The 13,655-nt window shown below is 34.2% G+C and overlaps 1 long non-coding RNA gene across 5 annotated transcripts in view; it reads right to left on the reverse strand.

Moving 5' to 3' along the window:
* Positions 1-13,655, reverse strand: part of LOC136034898 (uncharacterized) — a 156,847-nt gene that overhangs the window by 34,295 nt on the left and 108,897 nt on the right. Inside the window, exon 1 of one of the 5 annotated variants that reach the window (XR_010619281.1) lies at positions 8,629-8,870. The exons of the other annotated variants lie outside the window; for them this stretch is intronic. This is a non-coding gene — a long non-coding RNA (uncharacterized LOC136034898). Of the gene's footprint in view, positions 1-8,628; positions 8,871-13,655 lie in introns of those variants that run through there. 5 annotated transcript variants of the gene reach the window in all.

Below are 13,655 nucleotides of genomic sequence, written 5' to 3' on the forward strand. Positions count from 1 at the left end.
TTAGGAAACTTATGCTTATGATATGGGAGAAAACATCCAAAGAGCAGGGGAATCAATTGGGGGGACAGCAGGATTGCTCCCCTCCTAGATTCTCCCTAGATTTTGAATAATATTTGAAAAGAAAATGTAGACGACCAGTTTCTTCTGCTTCTAATACTTTAGGAAACTTATGCTTATGATATGGGAGAAAACATCCAAAGAGCAGGGGAATCAATTTGGGGGACAGCAGGATTGCTCCCCTCCTAGATTCTCCCTAGATTTTGAATAATATTTGAAAAGAAAATGTAGACGACCAGTTTCTTCTGCTTCTAACACTTTAGGAAACTTATGCTGATGATATGGGAGAAAACATCCAAAGAGCAGGGGAATCAATTTGGGGGACAGCAGGATTGCTCCCCTCCTAGATTCTCCCTAGATTTTGAATAATATTTGAAAAGAAAATGTAGACGACCAGTTTCTTCTGCTTCTAACACTTTAGGAAACTTATGCTGATGATATGGGAGAAAACATCCAAAGAGCAGGGAAATCAATTTGGGGGACAGCAGGATTGCTCCCCTCTTAGATTTTCCCTAGATTTTGAATAATATTTTTGCTTTGGTATTTTCATTGAAAATATTTTTCTTGTATTTTCATTGAAAAACTTTAACAAAACGACAAAACAATTTTAAAAGATCTAGAAACTTGCCAGTAGTGGTGTCAATAAGGAGGGGCTGTGGAAAATGAACTACAATTTTTTTGGATATTTTTATGTAAAAATGCCCTTTCTTTATGTTTTCTTTAAAAAAGCACCAAAGTTGCCAACCCTAAATTTTGAAAGAAAAATATATCTCCCTCTTGTTCTCGTGAACAGACACCACCACCTGGGCTTCATTAGCAGTGGACAATAGGCGACAATTATATAGTATTTTCACCTACAGCCAGTTTAATTGGATTTCACAATTGTACGAATTATCCCTTCGTGCTTTAACAACTTTATCTGATCTTACCTAAAATATTTACTACATTTACCATACAGTTAGTAGTAAATTTACAGCTTTGGTTAAGTTTCATAAAATAACAGATTTTTGTTGAAAATTTACCGCTTTGCAAAATTTTAACGCTTTTGCCTAAGATAATTTAAAATCATGGTGAACTGTTTTTTATCATTAGATTCTATATTTTATTTTATTTCTAGTGGCATCGTTGAGGGGAGGGGGTGGCAAGGGGGCAGCTGCCCTCCCAATAATGTGGAGAGAAAAATATTAAATGACTTTAAATTGTTGCTCGTTCTAAGTTTCAACTTCACTCTCTACTTTGAGCAGATGTTTTTTTTTCAAGTAATTCATCCTCGTTTTTGATATATAAAAAAAGACACAAAAAACAGGGGTCTATTACACTTCGTAATATATTCAACATTAATATTTATCCAAATATACCACCTTCAAAACCTTATAATCAAGTAAATAGATGAGCCTAGCTAATGGAAAAGTAGCAAAAATGTACTATACTTCCTTTTTCGCTACGTTTGCTCAGGTCAAATTGTTTCTCCTGTTAGGTAAGGGTCTTTTACTTCCTAATATCTATCACTGCAGATATGATTTTCTTGTTTAAAAATTTTCAAAAATGGACATTGATACATCCTCTATATCCGCAAACAGGACAAAAATGGGATCACTGAAGGACAAGAAATCATATAAAATAAAAATTATTTTCCTTGAAAAACATGAAAAGAAATCATTGAACAAAAATAAATAAGACTTAATTCTTTATATAATAATATTCCTAGTGTGGCTAGATAGGTCAAATCGACTGTAATGTAGTCATAAAAGATAGTAGGAGAGAGGGATTAGCTCACATTTAATTGTTTTAATTTTTTACATCCAATATTTAAATCAAAAATCGAACATAGCTCCAAATTCTCTTAATTCTAACTGAAACGACTAGTGAGCGCTGATACGGTCCTACTCCTTGCGTTTTGGATTCACATATTAACCCAAAAATATAGAACTGCCCCTACATACAATATCATGCTCACTTCTCGCCATTTTCACCGTTCTAAATATTCATTTAAGCTAGCTCTAGAAAAAGGAATTTACATAAATATACTGAGGACTGTTACTGGTTTTAGTCGCATTTCACGTAACACCAATGCAACTTGTATGACATTTATCTCTCCATCAGCATGCTGTGGGGTCTAGGTAATGTCAGAAGCAAGTAGGATAAAGTAATTCCAAACAATTTATGTTTTCTCACAAATTAAAAATTATTTGCTCACAAATAAGCGGTACCAGCCCGTACTCGTCATCTGTTGTAATTAAAAAAAAAAAAAACAAGTTTGTTCAAATGCAAGTAAGGAGCGACATTAAAACTTAGAACGAACAGAAAATATTCTGTATATGAAAGGGGCTGTCCCCTTTTCAACGCCAAAGTCTTTTACTGTTTTAAAAATTAGAACTGCGACAAAGAGTCAAACTTTAGCGTAGAGAGTATGGCGTTGAGAGGGGAACAGCCCCTTTTATACGGAATAATTTCTGTTTGTTTTAAGTTTTAGTGTCACTCCTTACTTTCAGCTAAAAAAAATGCTTTTTTATTTAATTTCTGACCGTTTTTGAATTAATGCATGTTTTGATTCTGTCTCATCGTACATGAATAATTTTAACGAAATTTGCACATTTATTTTTGCTTTGATTGGCTAAATGTCTTTCTCAAAGTTTTGATCGGACAATTTGCAGAAAAAAGAGCGGGGGAGGGGGCCTAGTTGCCCTCCAAGTTTTTTGGCTACTTAAAAAGGCCACTAGAAATTTAAACTTTATTTACGAACGTTTTTATTAGCAATAAATATGCGTAACTTACGAATTAATTCACGTATCGAACTTTTATGTTCGTATATTTTTATTACGTGTATGAGGGGAGTTCGCCCCCTCGTTAGTGCCTCCCTCTTTACAGTAAAGCTTGAATTTTGTCCCAATTCTTTAAGAATGGCCCCTGAATCACAAAGGTCGTAGAATAAATAGTTGAAACTGCTAAAAATACTTAGCATAAAGAGGAGGAGGAGTCAAAGCCCCTTATATATTTAGTAATTTCTTTGCATTATAAGTTTTAATGCTGGCCATTGCTTCCAGTTGAAAAAAAAATCTTTTTTTATTTATTTTCTCATTGTTTTTTTAATAATGGTAGAGATTTCTGCGACCCCTTCATGGAAATTCTTTTCCCTCCTGATAAATTCTTCCATGGAAAGATCCTCTCACGTAACCTCTAATTTCTGTTAGAATGAGCCCTCTTGCAAAATTCTAGGACCCCCGGGTCGATACGATCACCCCTGGGAAAAAAATAAATAAATAAACACGCATCCGTGATCTGTCTTTTGGCAAAAAATACATAATTCCATATTTTTTGTAGATAGGAGCTTGAAACTTCTACAGGGTTCTCTGATACGCTGAATTTGATGGTGTGATTTCTTTAAGATTCTATGACTTTTAGGGGGTGTCTCCCCCTATTTTCTAAATTAAGGCAAATTTTCTCAGGCTCGTAACTTTTGATTGGTGCGACTAAACTTGATTAAACTTATATATCTAAAATCAGCGTCAAAGCACGATCCTTTCGGCATAACTATTGGTATCAAAATTCCGTTTTTTACATTTTCGGTTACTATTAAGCCGGACCGCTCCTTACTGTAGTTTGTTACCACGAACTGTTTGATAGTTTTAATATGTAAAACTAGGAGGCTAAGCTTCACTTGGTGAGGAGAATTTTAGACATAGAAAAATATTCAGGGCCACCCTCCCCATTTTAGAAATGTATACCTTCCATACTCTGATTTAAATAGAAAAAACTTTTTGCGTAATTTTTCTAAATTTCGTTTATTTTAACAAAGATACAAAAGGGAAGGTAATTTTCAAGCTCTGAGAGTCAGCTTTTTCCATCCGATTGATATGCCTTGTAATTTCGAATTAACGCAATGTTTCTGCCGCAATGCTTCCAAGAATCGTTCAGATTTTCTGGATATTCTTATTGAAACAATGCTCAAAAAGGTAAGTTAATATCACACATTTTTTTGTTAACCTCGAATTAAAAATACTGTCGCTCTACTAAATGTAAGAACAATTTCGCAAGGGATTCTCCATAGAGGATAATTTCCACAGGTGTGGGCTGTCCGCCGAGTTTTTTCATTGGACAACACCTTTTTTTGATATTTTGTATTTTAAAAAATGAAAAAGACAATCCAAAGTGTACTCTTTTGGTGTCATGTGTACCTTTATGATTCAATCATAAAGTTTAAATTTATAAAGCGCAATTAAATATAAAAATTAGTTTATAAATAAGCCCATAATCCGCTGTATTTGATGGTCATGTGTCCAGCCCAGCCCTTCCATTCCAAAAATGTCACCCAAACTGTGTTTTTAGCGTACCCTGTAACTCTTTATGACGGCCTTATCGAGTCTAGGCATATAAAGAACAATAAGATATAATACGTATCGTTTATGGGTCCTTAACAAACTCTATAATGTTCAGTGCCTCATTAGAGACTAAGGAAAATAAGAGGACATATCAGTGCTACCAATGCAAAAAAAGGTGATTTTTCTTGTTGTTCAATAAGGGGAGTTTTAATTTTCTTGTATTAGGTTTCAAGAATGGTAATTTAAAGGGTATAATTTTTGATTTCCTAAGTGGTCCTTTTCAAATCACATACAACCGAATGGCATGATGCAAGGGGCTGATGGAATAGTGCGTAGTTCAACTGCGAGACTTTGTCTCCTATGATGGCCACGGGACTTAAAAGAAGTGTAAGCGGGATATGCACTTTAAAATTAACGGTAAATCTGGCAAAAAATTCCGAGCTTATTAAACTCAACCTTCACCCACATCACACTTTCATCACACTTTCATTACACTTTTATCACACTATTCATCATTGATATTATTGGGCTCATTGACTGTATCTGCTGGTAAACTGTCGATGGGACCGGTGACGTTTGTAGGTACTTTATTTTTCAACAATTCACCTTTATATCCCTTTTTTATATTATCTACCCTTGTCCTTTTGATTTTGCTTGCACTTTCACTGCTTATTACGACATAATTTTTACATAGATTGCAGTTTAAACACATAAATTAGGTATGGCTCATGATATTGGTCCTGTAGTAGGCTTTTCTTCGTCTTGTCTTCTTTTCTATGCTAATACCAGAAATATGGTGATAGGATCTGTGAACGGGTAACGTGTTACCAGCAGCACAAGCAAGAAGTTAGCCTTCATCATCAACTAAAAGTTTTATGTTTGCATCCTCTTTAAGCACTATCATCTCTGGAAATTTCACTTTGGTATAACCACCATTAATAATGTTGAATTTTTCGGAACTCCGAAGGACTTTAACTCCTCACAGTCATGACAATAATCGCATACATTTTCAATAAGTTCCTCATCAATACTTGTTTCATAGTTCAAATACTTCTCTTTGTCAGCATTCAATACTATGATCGTGAACACACACTTTCTTGAAATATTTCATCTTCAACTTTTAAAATAAGATTTGAGATTTTATCCAACCAATGTACAAGTAAAACTGCTCGAAGACTTATAAAAGAAGGTGACTTTTCTTGTTTTTCAATAAGGGGAGCATTAGTTTTCTTGTATTAGGTTTCAAGAATGGTAATTTAAAGGGTGTAATTTTTGATTTGCTAAGTCGTCCTTTTCAAATCACATACAACCGAATTGCATGATGCAAGGGCCTGATGGAATAGTGCGTAGTTCAACTGCGAGACTTTGTCTGCTATGATGGCCACGGGACTTAAAGGAAGCGTAAGCGTGATATGCACTTTAAAATTAACGGTAAATCTGGTAAAAATTCCGAACTTATTAAACTCAACCTTCACCCACATCATACTTTCATTACTCTTTTATCACACTTTTCATCATTGATATTACGGGGCTCATTGACTGTATCTGTTGGAAAACTGTCGATGGGACCGGTGACGTTAGTAGGTGCTTTATTTTTCATCAATTCACCTTTATATCCCTTTGTTATATTATCTACCCTTGTCCTTTTCATTTTACTTGCAGTTTCACTGTTTATTACGTTTGTAGCTGTTGTAAATGACTAGTCATAGATTACCACTGAGGCAGCGACATACAAATCTTGGAATCGGCGGAACTCGGAGTGGAATAGTAGAATCAGATCCGTAGAATCGGGGGCAAAAGTGGAAGAAACGATATTAGAGCTGGAACTGGAACCGATTCAACCGTGGGAATTGTCATTTAAGTTTAAACGGTATTTTTTAGTTTATTGGGTCTATAAGGTTATTTCTTGTAGGAAAATGTCTGAAAATGCTTTAGAAATGGTAATATTTACCAGAGGGTAATACAGTCCACATATTGGAATGAAAAGTCCCGCTGCTCAAATAAAAATAACGGCATAATTTAGTTTATAGGGTTATTTTTGTAGGAAAATGATTTGGGAAAGATAATATGTGCCTCAGGGTGCCACAGGGCATTCATTATTGCCAAAGTAGCGCATGAAACGTCTTCATTTTGAAAATCTAAAACAATATACCAATCACCGCTTCCACAAGCAAATGGAGTTTAGATAAGTTATTTTTATCAAAAAAATGTCTCAAACGCCTTAGGTATGATAATTTGTACCAGTGGAAGATGCAAGCCAACCATAATATGCCATGGTGCAGTGAACTTCCTTGGACTTTCTCATTCTAAAAATAAAATGGTGTGTTCCCACTATCCAAATAGAAAACAACTTACGGGCTATTCAAACGTCAAAACACACTCAATTGGTGACGACAGGTGCTGCACGGGTGCCTCAAGTGGCCATATTGTCCTACGCTGTCATTAATTGCCACTAGTCATCAGAAGAAACTTTATTAGGAATTTTCCTTTATTTTACACAATCAATTCGTGTGCACGAATTTTTTTTGTACGAAATTGTCTTAAAATACTTTAGGTGATATAATGCACACCAGAGGGGGCCACATACCAGCTATTTATTGCCACGGTGGCGTGAACTGTCTTGGACTGTCAAATTCTCAAAATTATATGGTATGTTCTTACTATTCAAATAAAAAATGTATACCGGACTATTCAAACGTTAGAAAACGCTTAAGTGATGATGACAGGGGTCAAATTGATGCCTCGGGTTGCCATTTTCTAGAAAAACACTAGAAATCCGGAGAAGGTTCATTTAATATTTTCTGTTAATTCTATGTTATTTTTAAACAATAAGGAAATATAAAATTAAAGACGAAAAGATATTGAAATAGATCAAATGTTTTGTTAAAGGCAAGAAACGATGTTAAAACCTAAGAGCAATATCTGAAATGCAGAGGGGGTTGCTCTGTTTTAAGAAGGTGATTTCGGTGTGTTTTAGAAGGCTTTAATTTTACAAGTTAAAATTTATTAAACCATTTTTTGAAGGGAATAAGGGAAAGGTAAATGCAAGAAAATGTTGAATAAATTATATGGCTTATATTCGTTCTCGTTTTATTACAAAGGTTATCAGACAAGATTGGAAAGTGAGTACAAGATTTATTGATTACAAGTAATGGTTTTCATGCAACATTATATTTGTGATGTTGTGGATGTATTTACAGCAAATTTCTCAGCATTTATGCAGACAATCCTTGATTGAGCGACTTTATAGTGGAAAATAAACCTTTTCTAGCTGTGTAATGTTGATTTCAGTGCCCTAAGAATAATATGTTTCAATTATGTTTGTAAATTTGTGTATTAATGAAACTTATATGCACAATAAAAAGTCTTTGTCTGACAAAGCCATTTGGGTATCAAAACAGAATCTTGTCACGTTAGAAAATTAATAACAAGGTAACAGCAAGGTGTCTCCAATAGATCGATAAACAAGAACAATGTTAGATTATAGTGCGTGCTTGGGGTGGAAAGCATATCGCAGAGAATTTATTTATTAAAACATAACATTAGAATACTTTTCTGGTCTAGGTGGTAAGGGCAGCATTTCATTGGGGAAATCTCTGGTTGTACGTTCAATTCCTATATACGGAAAAAAAATCTTTGATGACGAATTATGAAGGTACCCTGAGGAAAAAAATCTTTTTTGAACAAAAAATCTTTAAGAAAAAGATATAACGAAGAAAAACTAAATATTGAGGAAAAATAAATCTTAAAGAAAGAAAAAAAACGGCTTGAAATAAAAAAATGCATTGAAGAGAACAATATCTCATAAACTATTGCGTATCAGCCCCGTTTCAAGTGTCTACAGTTACAATCGGGGGTTACCAGCCTGGCTAGAGGGCTTTGATTTCTAACAAGGTACCTGAGATTACTTCATCCTCAATAAATTTAAGAAGTCAGGTGAGATTACGTCATGCTCTATGTAGGTAAATATTCCCTATAACGTAGCAAACATCTGCATCTTAAAGAAAATCAATAACACCTGCGTCTTGAGAGAATTACCGTTAAACCTCTTCGTGATTAATTGTGAAAAAGAAAAGAGTAGCGGCTATGGGCCTCTTATAATCCAAAAAGGCCTCACATCTCCTTTTAATCTATTTATGTGGAACTTAAGAATTTTATAGCATTTTGTTGTAGGAGATCAGTGAGGCTGTAGCAATTTTGTGACTATTCGATGGCTCTTTGCTACCTATTAAACAAAAATGGACTCACATACCTTCGTCTTTTTAATACTTGATTTGTGCTCCCATGTTTCTGTGTATATCGGAAAGTGTATAAGATGGTGTGTAAGACAATTCTGTGTAAGAACGGAAAGTTTTTAGTCACAGGATTTGCTACCAGTTTTCTCTCTCTTTCTACTTGCATCAAGATTGTCGTTGGTCACAGACCTCTGGAAACACTTTTGAATTATCCTTTAAAAACAATATCCCCAATGTTCCTGAATACTATTGCAAATGGATAACAATATGGTACTATACAGAAAAAAATTCCAAGGCATTAGCACGCGTAACGTACCAGTTACTAACGACATCACCCATAAATCAATGTATCCAGTTGTTTCTCATTAAAATTAAATGATCAATAAAAACCAGTCTGTTCAAATGATAGTAAATTGCTCCCTTCCCTCTCCTCATTGTCTTTTTATATTGTTATTTCAATTCTGATTTGAGCATGGTATTGAGAAAGGGGGCAACCCCTTCACATGAGGAATAATTTCTGCTCGTTTCCAGTTTCAGTCCTCTTCTTTTCTTTCAGTTATTTTTTTATTTAATGGCTTAAAGGGTGGGGGGTTGAGTTGGCAATAGCCTTCCTAATAAATTGGATAATTTCTATTGCTTTAGAATCATCTTTGCTTTTTACTTTACTGTAAAAAAAACTTGCTCCCAAATTTAAGTTTTTGTTCGTCTTAGCACCATATTCAAGGTTATCTAAAACATCTTAGGGATTTCGCTACCATGCTCAACCTTTAGCTCCTTACATTAAATCTTAATTTTAGCATGGCAACATTATATAGATGCGGTGTATTCGACGTGTTTGACTTGGGCGTTTCTAGCTTATGAAAAAAAGATTTAATGGGAGGGAGACTGTAACCCCCACCAAGCCTTTTCTCTTAAATTAACACTTAGTTTTACTCCTTTTTTTACTTAATTTTTCTTGACCACGAAGCCTCAAAATTCCAAACTTTAATTTCTGGTTAAACTGCTATTTCTGCAATAAGAGAAAAACCTTTAGACCCCCTCCCATCAGTACCCATGTTGTGTGCTTGGACCAATTATATTCCTTTAAACGAAGGGAGTTCGGGGATTAAATCTTCAATGTGTTTTTCCTGAAAAACCTTTCGAAAAAAAAAAATTAAATCTGGGCCAGAAAATAAAACCTTTTACCCCCTTCTCGTATCCAAATATACCCAAACCAACCCCGAATAGCTGCTGCAAGATTGTCCAAAACCGTATAACCTTCAGATTTACTGGATAGACGTCCAGTATTTTGAAATGCACTGCATACATGGTTAGAGACAAATTCACCGTTATATGGTAATATTACCTATGTAAGGTGGGGGATTCAAAGCTTAGCTTCTTTAGTGTTTTGAATTGGTTGACGGTCTCAGAAATTTTGCTTGGGAAAAATTGGCTCAGTTCCAAATTATTGCCAAGATTATTGTTTTGCAGCAAAAAATAGTAGAACTAGGCACTGTTTAGGTTTTATTTTAGACTGTATGAGTCCTTTTTTCATTACCTTTGGCCAGGCCAGGACTTACCGATAGGTCCACTAGGTCCGGGTCTAGGGGTGCATAGTGCCAGATGGCCAATAAATTATCACTGAGTGATTTTTGTCATAATAAAAACTGGACTGATGTGATTTATCGTCAAAGTGCCAAGTGAAATCTGCCGCCGCACTGCCTATTCACAGAAAAATGATTTTAAAACAACATAGGAATTCCATGGCCTCTTATAAAATGTCAGACGTAGGTAACTTCGAAGACCAAACTCCCTTTCCATGACGAAAGTAAAACAGTTCAAAACAGGGATGAAACCTTTTAATTGACGGTAAACAGATATAAAGAATTTTAACTGTATATTTCGAACACATATACAGCGTTCATCATCAGCAGTAAAACTAAAAGACATCAATATAAACAAACAAAATTTATACCTAATAAACTAATTACGTACAGTTTATTGCTCTTATTTTTTTTAATCTCTTCAATAGAAACATCTTTACATAGAAACCCCATCCTAATCAAAGATGTTAGCCTAGTGAGAGCTTCTACAGTTAAAACCCTATCAGAGTTTGCTTTAAAACCAGAAATCCCTGACAATTCTATCAAAGACATAAAGATTCTTAATAATTTAAAAAGGGATGAATCTAATAATAATTCCAAAAGCAGACAAGGGTAACACTTTAGTGGCAATGGACATCAAGGACCACGATTCAAAATTAAACACTTTACTAAAAGATGTAAAAACGTACAAAAAACTTTCTTTTGACCCGACAGACTCAAACACAAAGAAGCTTAAGAACGAGTTAAAGAGTTTAAAGGAAGAAGGGAAGATTACACCTCAACTTTTCTACAAATTCTTACCAAGAAGTTCTTTGAGCCCTAAATTATATGGACTACCAAAGATACATAAGCCAAATCTGCCATTACGACCAATTGTTGCAAGTACAAAGTCACCAACAAGTGCTCTGAGTAAGTGGTTAGTGTCATTATGTAAACCACTCCTGTCTATACAAATTTCTTACATTAAGAATGCGTCAGAACTTGTATAAGAACTAAAAGAATGTATGGAATTATGGGGAGAAGGAACAGAAAGGTTTTTTGGGACATCTTAATTTTTGGGGAGGTGATTTAAAATTTACAATAGAATAAGAAGAGGATAAGAAACTTCCTTTTCTGGATGTTATTCTTTTAAAAAATGAAAATAGTCTGGATTTTATGATTTACAGAAAACCTACTAACAATAACAGATTTTTGTCTTTTTTCTCCGGTCATGCTCGCCAAGTAAAAATTGGTTTAATCATATCCTTAATTGACCGCATTTTTAGAATTTGCTCTCCAAAATTCATTGAGGAGGAATTTTTGCTGTTAAAAAGAGATTTTAATAAGTAACGATTATCCGGGTTGGTTAATTGACCAGACCTTTTCGAAAAGAAAAAAAAATTCTAGAATTTTCTGGTGAAATTCTGGAAACAACAGAAAAGAAAGATGTCTAATGTTCTCTACGATATGTTTCAGGGTTGAGTGAAAAACTTAAAAGGATTTTACAAAATAATGGATTAAAGATAGATTTAAGGGGTAGTAATACTTTGGCTAGTTTTTTAAATTCTGGAAAGGATTGAACTTCCGTAGAGCAATAAAGTGGAGTCTATCCATGTACTAGTGGAAGCTCTTATGTGGGACGTACTAACCAGAATATAAAATGAGATTGTTACAACATCATAATTCTATTTTGTCGTCTTTAAAGCAAAATTCCAAACCTGAAGACTTCAGGTCGGCCCTTTCGGAACACATTTTAATTATCCAAATCATTTTATTTTGTTTGAAAATGTTTCTTCGATTTCTAGGGACCAAGGCTTAAAGCAAGTTTTCAGGGAAACAATCGAAATTTAAAAAATATTATTCAAGAATAATTCCATAAAAGATACGGGTTAATCTGGATTGAATTCAATTATGATTATTTATTGAGGTCAAATAAAGTAAATATCACCTCACCTTAGATCTATTACCTCTGTCCACGTAATATGTCAGATAAATCTAATGAACCGGAACCTAAAAGGTCAAAGAGATTTGCTTCCGCTGTTGCATTGAAAAAAAAAGAGCAATAAACTATATGTAATTAGTTTATTAGGTATAAATGTTTGTTTCTTTATATTGATGTCTTTTAGTTTTACTGCTGATGATGAACACTGTATATGTGTTCGAAATATCCAGTTAAAACTTTTTATATCTGTTCACTATCAATTAAAAGGTTTCATCCCTATTTTGAACTGTTTTACTTTCAAAATGTCAGACATCTCCCAAGAATGGCAGCTGAGAGTTGCGTATCACCTTTTTCTTTTGTTACTTTTGGGCTATCAGTGCGTTCCGTTCAGTGCTTCCACTACCCCCAAAAACGCTTGGGCCTGGAAGCGTCAAAGCCTTAAATCCATCCTTGTCTATGGTACCTGGTTAAAAAAATCCCTTTTGAAAAAAAACGTCAGTGACCATCCTTCTTACATAAAATCTTAAACTTCATAAGTTTACATACTAAATAAATAAAAAGTTCTATCAAATGTAAATAAAGAGAGGCATAAAAACTTAATACAAATGTAAAATATTCTGTATACGAAGGCGGCAGGCAAATATAGGCCCAAGATGGATCTAGGAAGAACGAAAAAATTGTTAAATTGATGTCGTTGGGATTTACGTGATATTTTATTGAGCTATTTTATAAGTTTAGTTCCTGTATAACTGGTAAATGGCATTGTAATGGAGAAAAAAGAAGGCAAACACTATAAAAGGGGAATTTCAGCAGGAAATGAATGCATTGCTTGATTTATGGCTGATGTCCAACGTGATCCGTAGTATAAGTGTCCTAATACCCTGGATTTTGTATACCCATTCCTACGGTCCAGTAAATCAGAACATATAAACTTTTAATTGGTTTAAGTTGCAAGTAAGAAAGAGAAGCCGTCTCTTTTATATTCTTTAGCAGACCTCTTTGAGAGTTTGTTTGGTCTTTTCGAAGAAAATAAAACTTAGAAAAACAAGGATTCTTCTTTTGAAGGAAAGAAAAATGAAACGAAAATTCTTCTATTGAGACATCTGCTTAAGGGCCGGATTAAGGCCTCAAGGTCAAAATAAGAATGAAAAATAAAAAATGTAAAGAAAATTCCAAAGAAAAAGGGACGCTAAGATAAAATTTGTCCTTTTTAAAAAACGGTGAAAGGGCAACTAAAAAAAATAAATCCAAATACGAATGGCTATTCTGACCTTAAAGTTAGAAGCGAGACTTCAAAAAATAAATTCCAATTTGAACACCTTGAATAGACGTACTTTATCAGCAATGGATCCCAATTACTCATTGGGGTATATCAAAATTAAGCATTAAAAACAAAACGAAAAACATCCCTGAGCACTAGATCATAAGCTTAACTTAAACCTAGTGTATTCTTACTAAAACACTTCTTATTACATTAAATAGCCTCAATAGTACTAGTATCATAATAGTAGTGATAATAGTAAGAGCAGTAGCAGCAGTA

Source organism: Artemia franciscana, chromosome 13 (assembly GCF_032884065.1).
Source record: "Artemia franciscana chromosome 13, ASM3288406v1, whole genome shotgun sequence".
NCBI lineage: Eukaryota > Metazoa > Arthropoda > Branchiopoda > Anostraca > Artemiidae > Artemia > Artemia franciscana.